Source organism: Lissotriton helveticus, chromosome 3_1 (assembly GCF_964261635.1).
Source record: "Lissotriton helveticus chromosome 3_1, aLisHel1.1, whole genome shotgun sequence".
Classification (NCBI taxonomy): Eukaryota; Metazoa; Chordata; class Amphibia; order Caudata; family Salamandridae; genus Lissotriton; species Lissotriton helveticus.
In genome coordinates, this window is record NC_136061.1 from 821,126,355 (window position 1) to 821,140,599 (window position 14,245).

Here is a 14,245-nt window from a genome sequence, read left to right on the forward strand (position 1 = left end):
TCGCGCTGCTGAGGGGGCGGGGGGGGGGGGCGGACACCGACAGCGTGTCCCGGCGCCCCTCCCTTCGCTTCTGGCAACACTCACCGGCTCTGGCTGCTGCAGGACGACTCCTCTCGCGCTGCTCCTCTCTGGGCGGCGCTGCAGGGGCCGCGGGCGGGGCTCCCCCTCACTCGGGAGCCTCGCCGAGATGCTGTAGGCTGCTTCCTGCGTCTCCTGTCCCTCCGCTCCTCCGATGACGCGGCAGGGGGGCTCGACCGCCTGGGCCAATCCCAGCGCGGCCGGGCTATGACGCGGCCGGCTGCTTACTCTGTCTCCCGCCTGGCCTCGTCACGCAGCCATCCGCCTGACTTCCTCCGGGGCTGCCAATGGCAGCGCGGCCCTGGGGGTAGGGAGGCGGGACTTCCGGGTCGCCGCGGGCAGCGCGGCGGCTCGCTTTTAGGCAGGCAGGCGGGCTCCCATGATCCGAGGAGTGGGCTCCCTCGTGATCCACATAAATCACGGGCAAACAAAGCGGCAAGGAGCGGGGTGGCACCCGCGCCGCCAAAGCAAATATAAAGCGAGGTAGGCACTCGCTAGGCACCGCAATTTCGGGCTGATGCCGGGTGGGCACCGGCTGGCTCTCAAAGCGCTAGCAGCGCTAGCCTCTAAGAAAAGGCGCTCCCAAGCGCCACCGGGCCAAATGCAGCGCTCTCAAGCGCTAGCCAAGGGATTCCAGCGCTCCCCAGCGCTGAAGGGCAGAGAGCAGCGCTCTCAGTGCTGCAGGCACAGCACAAGCTCCAGCAGGGGCTGGAGGCAGGCAGGGGGGCAAGGCTGGGCCAGAGCCAGCACACTGGGTCTCCAGGCAGGGAGACTGTCCAAGTGGCGGTCCTCCTGGCCCCAGCAGCAGCAACAGCCCCCTCTGGCAGGATCCAAAAGCAGAACAAAAACTGTGGGGACACAGCCCCATTTTTATACAGCATTTCCCTTTGTCTGAAGGTGCAGAGTGGGGGCGGAACCAGTCGCAGCTGGTTCTTGAGTATTCTGTTTACCTCAGCCACCCTCTCTATTCACTGGCAGGGCTTGGGTCATTAGACACACCACAGGGGGGCGGAGCCAGCATTGTGTGGGGAAAACCCAGCCCATCCAGGACACAGGTACACTCCTCCCACACATCACTCATGCTAATCTCCCACTCACCACCGGGCAGACCCACCCAGACTTCCTGGAGCCTGGCATGCCAGCCAGCTCCAGCCAATCACACGCCAGCACCCTCACAGCACACGTACAGCCATGTCTAGAAATGATACTTCCCCACTAGACACATACAAGCCGCACATACCGTTGCGCAGCATTCATTCTCACGAGTTCACACATACCAGACTCAAGCCTGTACACCCCACGCATCAGGAACTACCAGGGACACATACATTCCCCATGCATTCCTATGGGCGGGCAGGCCTAGCTCAGCACATGCACTCAGAGTGCGCACGCACTTTCCACTGGGACACAGTGAAAGTGCGCAGAATCCCAAAAATCACCATTGCCAGGTCACCATTTCACGCAAAAAGTCTAGGGGTGAACCTGCCCTAAGGGCCAAAGTCCAACAGGGTTCATCTTCGACTCAATGCTCTCCATGGCCAAGCAAGTCAACGCTGTCTCGTCCTCCTGCTTCTACACCCTCTGCATGCTCCACAAAATCTACAGGGGGATCCCCACCGAAACAAAAAGAATGGTCACCCAGGCCATCGTCAGCAGCAGGCTGGACTACGGAAACGCCCTCTACGCAGGAGCCCCGGCCAAACTCCTGAAACGGCTGCAACGCATACAGTAGACGAGGGTTCCTCTGAGGTTGGTGTTGGGGTCGGTGTGAATCTGGAAGTGCAGGTGTTCGGTGGTGCTGAGGGTGTCGTCAGTGTTGGTAGAGACTCTGAGGTTGTTCTTGTGGATGATGGCGATTCCTCCTCCTACTCCGTTGGTGCGATCCCTGCGGGTGATCTTGTACCCTTCCGGGATGGCTATGGTGATGTCGGGTGCTGAGGCGGGGTTCAGCCAGGTCTCCGTCAGGAAGGCGACATCTAAGAAGGTTGAGTCGAGAAGGTCCCAGAGTTCAACAGTGTGTTTGCGGGCGGAGTGGGTGTTGAGGAGGATACATCTGAGGTAGTTGGGTTCTTTCCTGGGCGGAGGTTTGGCAGGGCAGATGCCGGAGAAGCTGCAATTCCAGCAGGTGAAGGGTCCTTGCGTGTGCTTCGGGGTGGCCTGGTAGCAGGTGTGTTCTCGTCCAGGGTTGAGCGTGTGGAGGGTGCTGGCATCATAGCGGAGTCGGGCGTTGTGGCATTCGCGGGGGCCAGGGTTTCTGGGGCTGGGCGTGGTCCAGGCATGGACGGGCACAGACGGGCTTGCCTTAGGCGTGCCTTCGGCGTGCCAGCGACGTGGCCGCATAGCGGCCGCCATAAGAAGGGGAGGTGGGAGGGAGGAGCAGCTGGGAGGGGGGGAACGACAAATGGGAGAGCGGGGGCGCGGGGCGCGGGGGATGCAGCGGTGGAAAGAATAGGAGGAAGGGAAGGCGGAGGGAAAACAGAAGGCAAAGGGCAAGGAATAATAGGAGGGTCAAAACGGTCACAGAATCAAGTAAACAAAATACAAATGCAATACAGTTACAAAAAGGCAAACCTACGGCAAGCAGGGGGGGCGGGCCGCAGGGAGTGTAGCGGCGGGTAGAACGGGCAAAAGGGAAGCAGAGGGCAAAAGGGCAAAGAAATAGCAGGGATAAGAACGGTCACAAAGCAATTAAGCAAAATACAAAATGCAATACAATCACTGAAAGGCAGAAGGGCACAGAAATAACAGGAGGGAGAAAAACGGTCACAGAAAAGTAAACAAAATACAGAATACATGAAATTACTGAAAGGCAAACCTACGGCCTACCACTAGCCACAAGGGATAAGGCGCAGGTGGTAGCCTGCGGGTGGAGGCGGGCCTCGAACTCGGCACTAGGCAGCAGCTGGGCACAGGAGCACGGGTGCAGTCAGGTGGAGCTGCGCGGCATGGGGAGCGACCTGCCTGGAACAGGGTCAAGGGTCGCTCTCACTACCGCACAGCGGCCGCCATAAGAAGGGGAGGTGGGAAGGAGTAGCAGATAGGAGGGGGGAACGACGAATGGGCGAGCGGGGGGCGGGGCGGCAGGGGCGAGAAGGATGCTTCCCAAAAAATATTACAAAATGTATACAGTTCTGTGATTCTTTACTTTTGTGATTTTTTTGTTCTTCAGAGGCCTGGTATGTAACTCTTTGTGGTATAGAAATTTTCCCATCAGTTTAAAAAAGTTTTTTATATTTTTTGAACGTTTGCACCTAAACTTGAATAAAACTTTTTCATCTTGATGCTCAGAACAATTGAATCATCTTCTAGCAGATACACATTGTTTGTTGATTCAGTTTCAAAATATTATCTAACATTGCAAAGAGTGGAGGGTTTACTCTGAAGTCTTGGTCTCTGGATGTTAAGACGAATGTCACAGAATACTCCGAATAAGTGCACTTGAAGGTCGAGATCGTTTTATCCTGCCAGATTTGGCACCACATTCATAACTTATTAGGCTATGCTTCCAAATTGGTGACATTATGAAATTGTTTGTAGGTTTACCTTCTTTTTCATATTACTGTCTCGCTTTTCTCACCTTTCTTCCCAATATCCTATTTCAAGCATTTCCTTCCACACACCGACAACGGTATTTTAGGCCCGTAATGTCCCCTGCATGCTCCACATATAGACTTAGCAACATGTCACTTGCCTATTCCTCCCAGCATAGGGGCCTCAACAATACTTTTTTGACATTCAGTGGGGCAATGTGCCCCAGCATATCTACAAGACCACGTCAAGCCACATTATGTGGCTTTTCATGGCCTAGTATATATGTGCCAATTTTACGCAGAACACTGTGTGAAAGGGGCATTCCATGGGTGTTGATGTCAGTGTTCCCACAAACCACCCATGGAATCTGAAGCATTCCACAAGTTACGACGAATCGTAAACCTGGGAATGTGTCAGATTCTAATGTCACCCCAGGGGTGGCATTAGGGAAATGCAATGAGGAGAGATGTTTTCATTTCTCCTCGTTTTTTCCTTTTTCTATGCTATGTTTGCTGCATTTTGCAGCACACATAGAAAGAGGAAATCGCCTGAATTGATTGATTTTGTGCAGGAGTGTGTCCCTTCCTGCACAAAATCAATCAACCCCGCAACGCAGGCACACTTGCACCATGGTGCAAGGGTGCCTGCGTTGGCACATGGCAGCCCATTGTGCGCCTGTGCTGGGGAAAAGGATAGGAATGCACCGCATCACATAGATACTGCGCATTCCTGCCCTTTTTTTTTTACATAGGGCTGCGCAGCAAGATTCCTTGTGGGGCTGGCCTATGCCAAAACCTCATAGGCCCATAGTGTTTAAATGCTACTTGAACTTCTAGTCAGCTGTGTACTGTCCCTACAGCATGAATCACGTACGAGATTCCCTCTATCTCTATGGTGTATTTACATCAGAGAAGAATTTTACCACAGGAACAATGCCAGCATCCAGAACAGTTGCTTTTGGTTGCAGAACTTAAATTCTGTGCTTGTTTAGCTCGAAATATGTTCTCACATCCAAAATAGATGCAAAGATGCATTTCCAAATTCAGCAATAAATGAGGGTTTTGCATTAAGTAATGTTTTGCAGTTTTTGTGAAATTTCACGTAATGATACAAAAGCAAAACATGCAAATTCCACACTCTCCTGCTCAAAAACAAACTCTGCAAAAAATATGATTTTTTTTACTACTCTGTTGTAAAGAGTGCGGGCACAGAGGCTATTGTTTTCCAGAAGGAAAAAGCAAAAGTTTATAAAGGGAGGTTAAAAATACAAGGAACCAAACACTGGCTCTGATTGAACAAAAGCCTCACAACACCACACACAACTCACATTAGGCTAGTTTGACCAGCAGCGGCTCCTCCGCAATGGCGGAGGAAAGTCACCCCACTGGCTCAGAGCCAGGCAGCTAAAAAATAAAACAATATCTTACTATTGTTTTATTTTCAAGCTGCTGGCTCTGAGCCAGTGTGTGCAGGAAGGGGAAGGACCGGGGTATGGGAAGGGAGAGAAGGACTGGTTTGTGCACTTTCCAGTGTGTATGCCTGTTTGGCAGGCCGTCCCAGGACGGCCAAACCCACATGGGGTTTCTCCAACCCGGCTGTTTTGAATAGCCGGGCTGGAGAAACAGCACAGACTCCCTGTACAGAGCAGTGTGTCAAAGCAGCCCACTCAGGCCAATCCCCGCACTGCTCACATCATGCTTGAGGGCAGCGCTGGGATTGGATATGAGTCGTGATGCTTTTCCAGGGACCCCTGGGGCACGAACTGCAGCAGAGGAGCGCAAGGTGTCTGGAAGCAGCAGGTAAGTGTTTTTTCATCATTAACCACCCACAGCGCGCTCCACGTGTGCTTCGCGCTGGCACCCTCTCCGCACTCCCTCCACCTGCCCCAGCTGGTGTTTTTCAGTGTCAGCCGCCACTAGTACAACTAGCAGATGATGAGTTCGAACTTTGCATTCAGACCCCTAGAAAATTCAATGGAGGGTGGTTTTAGTCCATCTCATTCCTTGGACAAATCAGTTTATGTTTGTAAGCCTAATGAACGTCTTGCAGAAAATCCACGGATTAAAATTGGACATAAACCAATCTCCCAAAGAGTGAATTATTAAGAATTTGAGTTCTATGTTGCTGAATCCAAGGGGCCTATTTACAAGCTCTTTGCTTCATGTTTGTGACGCAGCAGCAGCATAAAAATACAGCCCATTAACAGCGTGATGCATCTAGGGAGCTGCGTCACGTTGTAAAGCCTTGCGTCACATTATATACCTGCGTCAGGTATAATGTATTCAGGGTGGGTGTTCCCACGCAAAAAAGCCTTGTAGAAGTGACGCAATGAAATTTACAAGATTTCACTGCGCCAATTCTAGGATGCCACTACATCAAAACCTTACGCCTGCATGGAGCAGGAGTAAGGAGCGATGCAGCACAATGAGGATAGGCCTCCCCATGCATTGCTGGTGTTGCGTTGTGCTTGCAACATGACTCCAGCAATGCGTGACTTTTGCACCAACAGATACGTCTGAATTTTTGAGGCATCTGTTAATCCTTGCGCCGTATTGTAAATACGGCTCATCCATGGTGGCGATAGGGTTTCTCAGGGTGGCACGGGGAAAGTGACACATCTCTACAGATACGTCACTTTCTTGTAAATCTGCCCCAAGGTATTTTATACCCTTAAATCTGCCTTACATAAAAATGCTTCTGAAAAATTGATGTTCTTTGTTTACATTTTAAACAACAAGAGAGGGAGGGAAGAAAGGCACTCTTGTACCCCCTGTAGACTAATCTTAAACAACAAAAGAGTGACTCAGACATAACCATAAAATAGTTATTCTCTAAAGGTTAAAGAGAAAAGGACATCAAGAAAATTTGTTAAAAAAACCCTCACTCACCGACCTGGTCGGTGACATGCTTCATCATAGGGGTCTACCAGAGAAGCCAAATGTTTCCCTGGTATGCTTCCATGCCTGACTTACAGCGGAGCAGGATGTTCTATGTGTGTGTTCGAAGGTAGTGAAGTGTGAAAGTGAAAATTAAAAAGTGTTTGGGACTGGCCCATCCAATGATTTATTAAAGGCTGCCCAAATACTAATAAAAACGTGAAATTGATTTAAATCAGTCCTATAAAGTGGCTCGTAGCATCGAAAGTTTTTTAGAAATGATCAACATGTTTCTGCTTAAACGCATTATTAGCAAAGCATTCGTCAGGACCTAGAAAAATTCCACGGCGGTATGCACACGCTAAGGCGCACCCTAACCTGTGGAATATACTGTACAACTCACGGTTATACACAGTGGTCTTGAGTAGTTTCAAAAGACCTTTATGTTAGTTTCAACTTTTTTCCTATAAGTGACTTGCACCAAGGAGTCACGGGGTGGTAGGAAGGATGTTAGGGTATTTCCCGTATCGTCCTGTAGTGTAGTTCCTATATTCCCAATAGGCTCTGCGCATTGGAATAATATCTTCAATAGTATAGACGTAGGACTGTGGTTAACTAGGTCTTCTACTGACGATATTAGACTTAAAGTTATGTGTGCCAGCTAGCTCAAAGTTCACTAGAAACTTTCTCGAATAAGCGAGGAGGAGTTTAACCTCCCTGGATAGACAAGAAGGGATTTAGTTTCTGACAACCATAGAACATGACAACTTTGCTCTCCCCTAATCAAGAGTATATCTCTAGAGTCGTGTGAAAACAAAAGACAACTATTTTACTCAGTCAGTACGTGCATTCTTAGTTTCACCAGTTTGTAGAGAAATAAGAGATGGGCGTGGTTCAATAAAAGATGTTATTTATTGATCAGTCTCTTTTTCTCATACAAGAGAAGTGAATCGCTATTATTGCAATACTTATAGTTAAGTAAAGTGCATACAGTAAAAACAGAATTATAAAATAATACTGTAAAAGCATTTATATGGTTTCTTAGCCATATGATACTTAAAATGGATAAAAGATATACATACATATATACATTGACTAATCGCTCTCAACTGGTGCTTCTAACTACGCCTACCCCGGTGTACCTGACCTAAGCCTAATACTTGGGAGGGAGTAAGTAAGTAGCAGGTTAAGTTTGTTTTGCCAAGGATCTGACTCAAGAATTCTCTGTAAGGGGTTAGTCAGTTCAGTACCTGGGATTTAGAAGGCTGGAGGGTTGGTATCTCTGTCACAGGACTCGATATCCCAGTTACCCACGAGGGCGGCTGGAAACGCCAGAGGCTGGATTTCTCGGCAGGAGAAAAGGCAGCGTCTCTCTCAGCGCGTCAAAAGGGAGGGGCAGCGTCCGTGGGCTTTTCTGCATCAGCTGGGCTCTCCGGCAAGGAGCGCTGCTCCAAGCTCGTCACCACCGTGTCTCTGCTTAGGGCAGCGTTGGTATATTTATACCTGAAAGGTGCCGAGTTTGACGTAAGGATGGACATAAGGACGTCAGTAAGAATGTCATAAGGACTGGTCGTTCTTACATTCTTTGCAGGAGTTCTCGAGCGAAATCAAAACAATAGCTGCGGGGGATTTCCCAGGTCTGCTGGAGGTTTGATTTGTTTTGAGAACTCGGTGTGCTTTCTAGGGGGCTGGAGGGATAGTGCTTGCTTAATGTGACAGCATGCGCTATGACCTAATCTGAAAACGGGTTTCTGTGCCGGTGTATGGACATTAGTGAATTAATAACCGGACAAGGGTCAGAAATAGGAGTATCAATATAGGTACCTAGATAAACACACTACACCCACTCCACGAATTTATGTACATATTTACTAAACTAAACAATAGTAAACATAACTAATAGTGCATGTGTATACCGAACCACCCCAAAAATAATTTAGTATGTTTTGAAAAATGGCGTATGCAAAATGCACGAAATGAGTATAGGTACTGTATGCATTCAAGCAGTATAATCATTCAAAAAGGAGATGCACATTTTATATCAGCATGAATGATTTGCGAAATTGCACATGAAATGGCTCTTGATTACAGAAAAAAATTGCGAGACCATCTCATCACATATAAACACAATTAATTGTATGTAAGCTAGAGGTTGAGGTAATGTAATGTCTCTAGTATTCCTAAGAATAGAAGCTCTGTTCTCTAAGAATAGTTTTACTTTAAGCAGAAGATAAGTGCCAAAAAGGTAAATATTTTGAAATTGGAAAAAAAGTTTTCGCTTTTCAGGGGAGAAGAAAAAAATAGTTCACAGTCACTTTGTTTTCAAAAAGACTGAAGGCCAATTTTAGAGTTCAGGGAACGCCGTGTGCAAGTTTGTTTAAAGTTATTCCCTCTGTTCCGGTGAAAACATCATTTCTGACAGACTCTCGAAAAAACAGTCTACAGCTTCTGGTGAAAGTTCGACTAGGTTGGAAAATGTCGCTATCATGCAGTCATGCGCATGATTGCTTTCAATGATGGTTCAATCAGAACTGCTTACAGAAGGTCGTACCTGGTCGATGCTGCTTTCATCTTGTACTTCACTACCCTTCAATCGTAGCGGTGAAGTCTCCACGAATGCCGTCATCAGGATAGGTAGCCGCTGGGGACAGCACAATGCATGAGCCTTTACTGGACCCAACAAAGTATCTGCATCCAATGGTACTTCCGATTGTAGTGTAAGACAGGTGTCCCACACGCATTCTTCGCCGCATAGCATGCACCTTAATACAGGCATAACACAATTCTGCCAGATGGGTCTGAATGAAAGAAACCAGGTCATATTTAGATCTCGTAGCCGGGCTAAGCCAAGGACTTTAGTTATGCGGTCCCGGTAGCGGATAGCTAGGATCGTTTCTTCCATTGTTGCTGGAGTCTTGTCTGTGACATTGCTTGCCATAACGAAGCAAGAGTAGCAAGAATAAAATGCATGGTACGAGTCCCAACAGGAGTGGAAGTCCGCCAATGATGGAATGGACGAAATTTGGAAAAATACCCAGGATCGCTTTGAATGGTGTTGAAGCTCCTGAAAAAACTGTCTTAAATACACTTGCGATACCACTTGTATCAGAAATATTTAAGATTTCGTTCAGCATTTCTGCGAAGTGTAGGGGGCAATTTGATGATAACATTGAATGAATCTCTGCCGTTGTCCTTGCAACTTGGAGGTCATAAGTTTCTTTTGATGACGTCAACTGGGTTGGCGTCTGTAGGAGCACAGTCTTCATTCTGCTTAAAGTATCAATTCGAATAGAAGAGATTTTTAAACTGGGCCATAACCTTCCCTCCCTGTCTGGAGCATCATTCGGGAACAATACTCTTTCACAGCACATGACCCTGGAAGTCACGCTTACAAGATAAGGTTTTCCTGGCAGCAAGCCACAACATCTGTGATCTACAATTAGAATGTAACTCCCGTTCGAAAGTCTTCTAAAGAATGGTTCTATTTGTGTTGCAGGTGTGCCTAACTGGTGACATGAAAGGTTATTTGAAGTCCCTTCACAGGCCCCATGCAAACTAATACCCTGACACAGAAGTATGCCACTTAGTGATTTTTCACAATTATTACCACTAAGAAATACACTCTGTCCGTTATTACTGACACATGTGTGTGTATAGGCAAGTTCCATGTGGACTTAATGTATCCTTTACCCAACCTTTCATACTGGCCTGCCTGTATATATTTTTGGCAGTATTGAAACTGGAAAGTTGTTATCGGAATATTTATTATCCCATGTATTATCCATTCAATTACAGGTCGTTCTCACATTGTCAATGGTAATCTCTCAAGTTTTTCAATGCTCAGAATTGTATAGTCAGCACCCTTTTGTGCCAAACTGATTTGTTTATCAGTAAGGTTAAAGATATTAAATAGTGACGTTGTGTTGATTAGACGCCAAGGCACATAGCCTGAACGCAGATTCTGTAACGTCCAGCCAAGCTGTACAATAGAACGTAATTGAGACTGACCGTGTTGCAACATCAGTAAGTCTTGTTCTATTATATCGATTGCAGAAGATACAATACTGTCCAGTGAATATATTCTGGAAGACAGAGTCATTAACCCATTGTCCACAACAGAAAGTGATTTTTCCAAATTAACACGGTCAATTTCCCGTATTTTTTCTGCTGTCTCAATTTGAGTTACTTTCCAAGCTTCGTTGTAAGCTGCATATATAGAGGCCGCTATGAAACGTTTTTGACGCTGTTTGCGTGGTCCCATGATGAAATCACGCAAGTCAGCACCTTCTTTAAGTAAAGTTAAGTGTTGCTTAATTTCTGACAGTGTGGATGTATGTAGCCATTGAAGGCAGAGTTTCCCCACACTATAAGTAGTTACAATCCCTGGATGTTGTCTCTGGGAGTATCTTGGGTCTGGCCTGGTCAATGTGAACCCCTGTATTTTGTTCAGGAATCTGTCTTGACAGTTATTTGTGTCTGTGGGCCAGATCAACCATTGTTTCCAATCAGGATGTGTTCTGTTTTGGTTTAAAATATGGGATATGTCTATCTCAACATCCGTAGTGCTATTACTGTTAGGTGTTGGTTTTGGAATAGACGGATTATTTAAGTCTTTAATTTTGGCTAGGCCAAGACAGGATGTCTGTTGAATTGTATCATTCAAAAATATAATTTGTTCTGGGATCATGCAGGCTCTAAATAATGATTCTATACCTTGCACTTGCCAATCTTTTGTGCCCCAGATCGTTTTTGTTTCGATGTTATTGTTCCAGAAATCAAAACCGAATGTATTCATTTTTTCAAAAAATGAGTCTGAATATATCAATTTTGTGTTTGTAAGCATGGTTTTCACTCCTGTCTTATTTAACATTTTGAAATAAAATGATTCTGCATTACTTGTGTTGAACCCTGAAAAGTATGAATATTTATCAAAAAATGTCTTTGAACTGCATTTTGGTGGAGTTGCACAATGTTCCCATTGGTTAAGATTTAAAACATTTCTAGGTTGAGTAGATTTATGCAGATAATGGTTACCATAATGGTTGTAACAAAACATTTGATCGTAATTAGATGAACCTTGCAAATAATCATGTTCTGTAAATTTAGCTGACATTACTAGATCAGACATCATATCATTAATACTTTCAAAGTCCCAATCATCAGCAAACGTGCTTGGTTTTACAAAGTCACTTAATGAAATCTTGAATTGATGAGGATACTTCAGGAGCTCAACCGGACCATAGATTTCGTAATCAGTTTTGTCCCATGCTACCCCACCGGGTATAGGATTGGCTGTGAAGTTTACTGAAGAAAGTTCTCTTTTCTCGATGTGTGAAGACTTGTGTGGTTTCAGGACCAAGTTGATATTCTGACTTGCTGTGTCCATTGTAGCATTTTTCCCTCAATGAAATGTCCCAAGCATAGTACCATGATGAGCCAAAGTATGAGGATGAATACTCCTAGTGCCACCCAAAGTTCAATCCATGGAGAAATCAGATAGGTTTCTTTTAGTTGATGATAGAGTTCCTTTGCTTTATCTTTAAAAGTTTTTGTTGTCGGCTGTTCCTCAGGTTCACTCAGATCTTCAGAAAAATCATCGAAGTTGATGAAGTAGCCTGATGCTGTTCTGTCAATTGTTTCAATTGCTTCTGGATTCCTTTTCGTTTTTGGAATTTTCTTTGTTTCATTAGCATAGTCTGTGGTTACATCATTGTAGACTGGTGTTTCTTGATTTAAGATTTTAATTTGAGTTTCAAGAGGTTCAAGTTCCATGGCTTTGTTGCATAGTCCTTGTTGTTTCACTGTAGGTTTATCAATTGTGATTAGTCTTTCAGTTTGAACCTCTGTGTTTGTAGCAAACTTTGGTGTTCTACTACTTCTTGGGAGTCCACTTGGCCTACTACTTGTTATCGGCCACATGATTGTGGTTTAACCAGGTCGATGGATACAACTCGGTTCTCCTTTTTACCAGCAAGGGGCGGTAGTACTATTGATCTTGTCCCGTTGACAGACAAGACAGGAACTGCTTTTCTTTAAGAAGGCCCAAATTCCTTCTTCACCGCGATCTTCTCTCTGACCAGATCCCTGATTTTTGGAATCCAGACAGGCCTTGCTGGGACAGGTGGTTTCTCTTCAGTGGTTATTGGCTGCTGTTTCAACTTTATGTTGCTCAGGTCTTTTCTTGTTTCGTTTAAGTCCTGTAAAATAGCCAAACGATCTTTGATATCAAAGCATTTTTCTTTAACCACTGAAGTTTGACTATCAAGGTCCTGGATTAACATTCTAGTCCCAAACAATAGTTCGTACGGACTGAGACCTCTCAGAGAATTTCTTGGCAGATTATTAAGACTACGTTGGACACTTATTAAATGTTTGACCCACCCAGCTCCCGAACCTAATACCTTTGCTGTAATAGATTGCTTTATGTCACGGTTTTTTCTTTCCACGATTCCGTTTCCCTCAGGATGAAAGGGACAAGAGTATCGCAATGCAATGCCCATGCTGGTCATGGCCTCCTTGTAAGCTCGAGAGCTAAACGCAGGACCCTGGTCAGAATGTAGCATGCCAATTGCGTATGTGCCGATAAAGACTCGCATATCTTTTATAACAGTTCTGACATCAGCCGAGAGCTGGGGTCTACATTATAAGTGAAAATAGTCTCTACATGTTAATATGACGCATTATTCATACTGTGTATTTTATGTCGATAGCCTAATCCTTATTGGGTGAAACGCCATGGCAATACACCGTCTCGGTCACCACTGCGTTCTCTGTTGCAGTTTTTACAGTTTTTTGCAAATATGTGATGTTGCAGGCTCATTCCTGGCCACCAGTATGTTGATTGTAATTCTTCTAGAGAATCCTTAAGTGTAAGGTGACTAAGACCCTCACCCATATGTGCGTCTGCTATTAACAAGCCTCTCCTGTCCATGTTTGGAATCACTCTATCCCCCACTCCAGGGGATTCGAGCAAAAGGAACGGAGTTTGCATCGATTATGTATGTATAATTGAGTGGATACATGAGGGGTAGCGCTGAGCAGTCGCCTTTTGAAGACGTTTTTACCGCCAGCATTGTTTCCCCGTCAATGTATTTTACTGAACGCTTTTTTGTAGCTACGGAAGCCGATTTAGTTGTTTCCGCTGTGGCTGTCTCAGCCAATGAATTCCCTGCAACGTGAACGCCATCACGCTGATGACTCAGTGAGTGTATCACGTGAGTCTTTGGTAGTTCTTTCTTTAAAAGAACTATTTGTTCCCAAAGCGATTTCTGCTTTATTGTGGCACCTGTGTGATCTTTGTACCCGTTTTCAACCCATTTCTGCAAGTCGTTATTGTATGATTTGACGCAGTAATATGAATCGCACACTATTAGTGTCGGGAATTCGCGATCCGCATTATCTAGCGCCATTTTTAACGCTATTATTTCAGTTTGTTGTTCTGAATTATTTTCCACTGAGTGTGTTTTTGTAAACAGAGGTTTCAATTTACCTTCGCGCCACACGTCTTTTGTAATCTCGCATGTGGCGTTATAAGCTTGTTCTCCCCAAACTGAGGGCTGAGCATGTCCGTCTGTATGTATTACACAGGCGTACTGTCGTATGGGCAGAATGTCGATTGGCAGAGGATATTCTCTTTCATATTCTAGATTTTTTAATTTTGTCATTTCTGGATCAAAATAGTATTTTACTTTGTCTGTAGCAAGAGAATCTTCCCATTGTATCCATCTTGGATTTAGTGCCATTGTAGGTAAATTACATGG